Source organism: Lactuca sativa, chromosome 3 (assembly GCF_002870075.4).
Source record: "Lactuca sativa cultivar Salinas chromosome 3, Lsat_Salinas_v11, whole genome shotgun sequence".
NCBI lineage: Eukaryota > Viridiplantae > Streptophyta > Magnoliopsida > Asterales > Asteraceae > Lactuca > Lactuca sativa.
The window spans coordinates 187,004,888-187,010,752 of record NC_056625.2 but is presented as its reverse complement, the minus strand read 5'-3'; positions in this window follow the sequence as shown (position 1 = coordinate 187,010,752).

Below are 5,865 nucleotides of genomic sequence, written 5' to 3'. Positions count from 1 at the left end.
TTGATTCCTAATTAGAGTACTAAAAGTTAGGAATATTTTTACAGACAAGTGGTACTTAGAGCACAGATGTTAAAGGCTATCCCTTAATCAAAAGACAGAGATGTACTAGACATTATCTAACGGCGATGGGAATTCCTCGGGCGAGCCCTGAGGTCTGACACTAGACGAAACACCTCTTGAAGGTGTCGCTCCTAAGCTCTCTGACGGGCTCGAAGTTCCAAGACTTCAGCTTGGGAGGCAGCTAGCTGTTGCTGCAGGGTTTCATTGGTTCTCCGGGTCCGTTCCATGTCTTCTTCAAGACGACGGATGCGGACTGTGTTAACACCTGAGTTGGCATCAATCTCCATGACCCGGTCGATGGCTGCTCAACCTTGCTCAACATTATGAGCTATTCTGCGGATAATGACGGGCAGAGCTCGGTCAGCAGAACCACCTTCACTGACGTTGTAAAAGCTTCGGTCCCCAAAGTATGGTAAGGGTTGACCCTGTTCGTCACTCCAGCGATTCAAGTTGGTTGCCCACAAGGGAGTAGGACCTGGAAAAGCTGGTCGGGGGTTGTTGTTCGGAGCTCGACCTACTAGCGGTAGATTGTTGACTTCAGGCTCGGAGTCAAATCCATCAGAAAAGCCTTCTGCGAGGTGATCATCCAAAGGGATTGGATGCTCATCTTCGGGCTCTTCTTCGATCCACTCTGCATTGCCTTCATTTGGAAAGTACGGGTCGCCGTGATGGAATCCAGCCATTTAAATCTACACGAGAAGAGAGGTATAAGAATATAGTATACATGTAACTAGTAGTACAAAATACACCTAGTATTTTAAGTTTAAGTTCTACTGATCTTCTTGTGGTATTGTTGGTAAGTTTTTAGACTTGTTAACACATCACAACCATTCTAGGGCATATGCTAATCACTCCTAGGACCAACATAGTTGATCAGGCTATGCCATTCCCAGGACTGACCATACATCCCCGAGCTCACTTGTGATATTTAACAATCACAATACTTTTGTTCTTGTCATTGTGACACTGATTTTAGTATGAATGCAGACCAGTATACTTAATTAAATATTTTAATATTTAAAGTATAGACTCTTGGTCAGAGTGCTTTAATCCCTAATGGGTTTATAGTTTAGTATATCTTTTATGGGTTAATATACTTGATTCACTATAAACAATGCTCTGATACCAATATGTCACACCGTAAAACCAAGAACGGCGGAAACGTTCTGGGGCGGAGGATGTCATGTAAAGTATCACAACACAGTAAATGTAAATAAGCAAACAACATCATCCATTTCATTAAATATATAATTTTAATACAAGCGTGTTCTGTACAGTTATAGACACCAAAAATACTGTAAATCAAAATATTAAGATGAGTCTTGGATGCGCTTCATCTTCTCAAAAGCTGGCCTCGGTACCTGTCTACTGATGACATGAGAATACAAGTTATTTTGAAAGAGTTTGTCAGCATTAAGCTGGTGAGTTCATAAGTGTTTTAGTGTCGATGTTTGTTATCAAAAACGTTTGAACATGTCTCAATTGTAAGTTTGTAAAATGTAAGTAATTGTTTGTAAGTGTTTGTAAAAGTTTGAATTCCTCAGAAAAACCTATATTTTCTATTAAAGTAGCCTTCTACCAAGGCTTAACTGTTTTGTATGCTCGTTTGTTGTAAAAGTGTGTAATTTCCCAAGTGTAACTATCATTTAACAAAATATAGTTTGTACATTTATGTTTAAGTGAAATATCACTAAATATATGAAATGGGTAAATCATTGTAGTACTGTAGTGTTGTATTATAGGAACTACTGCTGTACTAACTACCTTAAACCGGATTTATATTAAGGTATAAAGTGATAAATTGCACCATACTATCGACTGGTAACAACGACATACGAATGGTCGTAATAACGGAATGACGTTTGGCATCCGCAGACCTGCAGGTCCGGCTGTAGCTAGCAGTAAGGTGTAGGATAGTCAATCCAGTACAGATCTATACGCAAACTCACGCTCTCCCTCCAAGAGAATTCTGGCTACAACTCGGGCCATGACATTTAAGGCATGATCCGAAACAGTGGATCACAATTGTTAACTTATTCATGTATATGTAATGTAATGTAATGTTACTTGTTCTAGTATCGTTGTATATGTTCTCTTCCTAGTATAGTTGTATATGTTCTCTTTCTAGTATAGTTGTATATGTTCTCTTTCTAGTATAGTTGTATATGTTCTCTTTCTAGTATAGTTGTATATGTTCTCATAGTAATGTAATGTATATACTCATGAATGAACTGACTCGTTGATCTAGAAATTGTAGTAGTATGATCCTATGTTACCCCGATGGTAACTTACTGATGATGTACCGATAAGTATGAATATGGAAGTACTTTTATGTCTATATATGTATATTTGATATATAACTAATATTGAAACGACCTTCGGACGACTACCCGAAATCCCACCGGACCACATCTCAAGCGCGAAAAGGAAATAGGGCGGATGGCCTTCCCAAGCTCTTTAAACATTGCTTATATATCTATACATATATGGGCAAGCAATTTATAAGAAGTATAAGAAAGTTTAAATAAAAGCATTTTATAAGTGAAAGAGTTTGTAAAACATTTTGAAGTAATACAGTTTGAACAGTGAATAAATCATTGGTTTTCTAGTTATTAATCACATGTGATTGATGCAATAACTATAAGTATTTAACTTGTATCCCCCCATAAAGTATTTAAAACATTTAAAAGAAATTAAAAGGTTAATTTAAGGGGTATGAACTCACTTGTGGTGAGTGGATTGGATTGAAGTATCGGATACCGTGCTAGGTGGCAAACGGAGACTTGTTCACACGCACGAGCCTAGTTATCATATAATGAGCATATATATAACTAACTAGCCAAATAATAACTTAGTAAAATACGTTGGGACACTCAGGAACATGTAAACACTTTGTATAAGTGTTATAGGTCCTAATGGTTGCATCTAAGTTGTTATGGGACAAGGCTAAAGGGGTTTAATGTACCAAAGGACCTTGTATAAGAGTTTACTACCCAATAAACCCCACACAAGGAGTTTACGGTCGTAAACCCTTGAGTTTACGGCCGTGAACTCCAATGTTGGTGGTTTTTGGTGTTTTGAAGTGCTAAATGATTTCTAGAATAAGCCTAGCTTGGTGGTTTAATCCTTTGGGTAGTTTAGGGCCTTAAAATACTCCTTTGAAGAGTTTACGGCCAAAAGACCATATCCCCTAGAGTTTACGGCCGTAAACTCTCATGGGGTGGGTGTTTTAATTCTTTCAAGTCCTAAACACAAGTAGAATACTTTCTAGGCATTTGTTTTAGGCTATGGAGGACCCTAGGCACACTTTGGTGCCCTTACTTGGTGTTTACGGCGCAAGAGGAATTCCTTGGCCGTAAACTCCCTTTAAGGGGTGTTTTTGATGTGTTAAAGTCTCCTAAATAGCTAGAAGTAATAGAGGATTAAAGTCTAAGGCCTTTAGGAGTGATTAGGGCACATTTAAGCCCTTGAATTTGGTGTTTACGGTCCAAGAAACTCTTGGGCCGTAAACTCCTAAAGCTAAGTGTTCTTGATTGTTTTCTAGCCTTAAATGATCATACATAATGTCCTTAACTAGTTACCTAACAAGGAAATGGGACTAGATGGTCTTTAAGCTTCATTTTGGAGTTTACTCCCCAAGAACGTTCTTGGGCGGTAAACTCCCGGATCTCACATATTTGACATGCAATCTATGTTATTAAGCATATAACAAGCATTAAAACACAACTAGGGAAGTGGACTCACGATTTGGGATGAAAACCCAAAGATCCGTGAGAGAGAAAATGGTTTTCTCTAGTTGGAAATGTGAATAATGAATGAATTTAGTTCAGAAATCTATTTATAGTCCTGAAATATTTTGGCGGAAAATATTTTTATTCCGGAATTGGACTCTAACATTATGAAGTTTTGAAAGGCTCAAGTTTCACAAACCCATGAGCATCCACTCTCCTGATATCTCCTTAATCGTAAACCCTAATGTACACGAACTTATTCGGAAAAGTCTGAAATTCATTGAAACTAGACTAGCTTCTATTGAACAGATACTGTTCGTACAAAATGGAAATTTCGGGTTGTCACATCATCCCCCTGTTAGAAGGAATTTTGTCCCAAAATTAGAACTTAAGCAAATATGAAGTTACAAACAATTAAGCGAAAAGATGAGGGTATTTCAGTTTCATCTGATCCTCGCGTTCCCAAGTGAATTCCGGTTCTCGCTTGGCGTTCCAGCAAACCTTCACGATAGGGATACGACTTTGCTTCGTCTGCTTGACCTCACGGTCCATGATCTCTACCGGTTCCTCCACGAAGTTAAGGCTCTCGTTGATCTCGATCTCGTCGAGTGGGATTACAAGAGTCTCGTCGGACAACACTTTTTCAAGTTAGATACGTGGAATGTAGAATGTACGTTACGAAGTGCGTCGGGTAGGTCGAGTTTGTAAGCTACGGGGCCGACTCTTGCAAGAATCTCGAAAGGCCCTATGTACCTCAGATTAAGCTTCCCATGCTTGTCGAAGCATATCAAGCCTTTCCAGGGTGAGACTTTGAGAAGGACTCGGTCTCCCACCTGAAATTCCAAAGGTTTTCTTCGTTTATCAGCGTAGCTCTTCTGTCGGTCTCTAGAGGCTTTCAATCGTTCACGGATCTGAACGATTTTCTTTGTCGTTTACCGAATGATCTCCGGACCGGTGAGAGTACTGTCGATAGCTTGCCCCCTAACTAATTAGGTATCACCTACCTCAGCCCAACACAGAGGGGATCTACACTTTCGATCGTAGAGGGCTTCAAATGGAGCAGCCTTGATGCTCGTGTGATAACTGTTATTATAGGAAAATTCGACAAGGGGTAAATGAGTATCCCATGCCTTTCCAAAGTCAATCACATAGGCTCGCAACATATCTTCCAGTGTTTGGATAGTCCTCTCACTCAGTCCGTTGGTCTGTGGATGGTAGGCTGTGCTCATGTCCAGCCTTGTTCCTAGGGAATGTTGTAGTGACTGCCAGAATCTTGAGGTGAACCTACTATCTCTATCGGAGATAATGGACATAGGTACACCATGTAGCCGTACGATTTCCCTAATGTATGTTCTCGTAAGTTTCTCCATCTTGTCGGTTTCTTTGATAGGCAGGAAGTGTGCAGACTTGGTCAATCTATCGACGATGACCCATATGGTATGAAGTCCACCCGTTGTCTTGGGCAACTTGGTTATGAAATCCATAGTGATCCGCTCCCACTTCCATTAAGGAATCTCTGGTTGTTGCGGTAAACCAGAGGGCTTCGGGTACTCGACCTTAACATTTGCGCAAGTAAGGCAGTCTCTGGTTTCATATTAGGCCACCAGTATAGCCTTTTAAGATCCAGATACATCTTATCTGAACCTGGGTGGACGGAATACCGAGTGTCGTGCGCCTCGGTCATGACCAAGTCTCGGAAACCGCCGTGCTTCGGTGTCCAGATCCGGTTCATGAAATATAAGGCTCCGTCGCCCTTGGCTTCTAAATTCTTGTCCATTCCGCTAAGGGATTCACTCGTCACATTTTCAGGTTTCATGGCTTCAAGTTGAGCCTCCTGAATTTGCTTAGACAAGTGTGAATGGATGGTTATTGACAATGACTTGACTTTGCGACCAAAATATTCCTTCCGAATTAGGGTGTCTGCTACTACGTTGGCTTTACCCGGATGATAACGAATATCGCATTCGTAGTCACTGAGTAGCTCGACCCACCGTCGTTGTCTCATGTTGAGCTCCTTCTGATCGAAAATGTGTTGCAAACTCTTGTGGTCGGTAAAGATAGTGCTTTTCGTTCT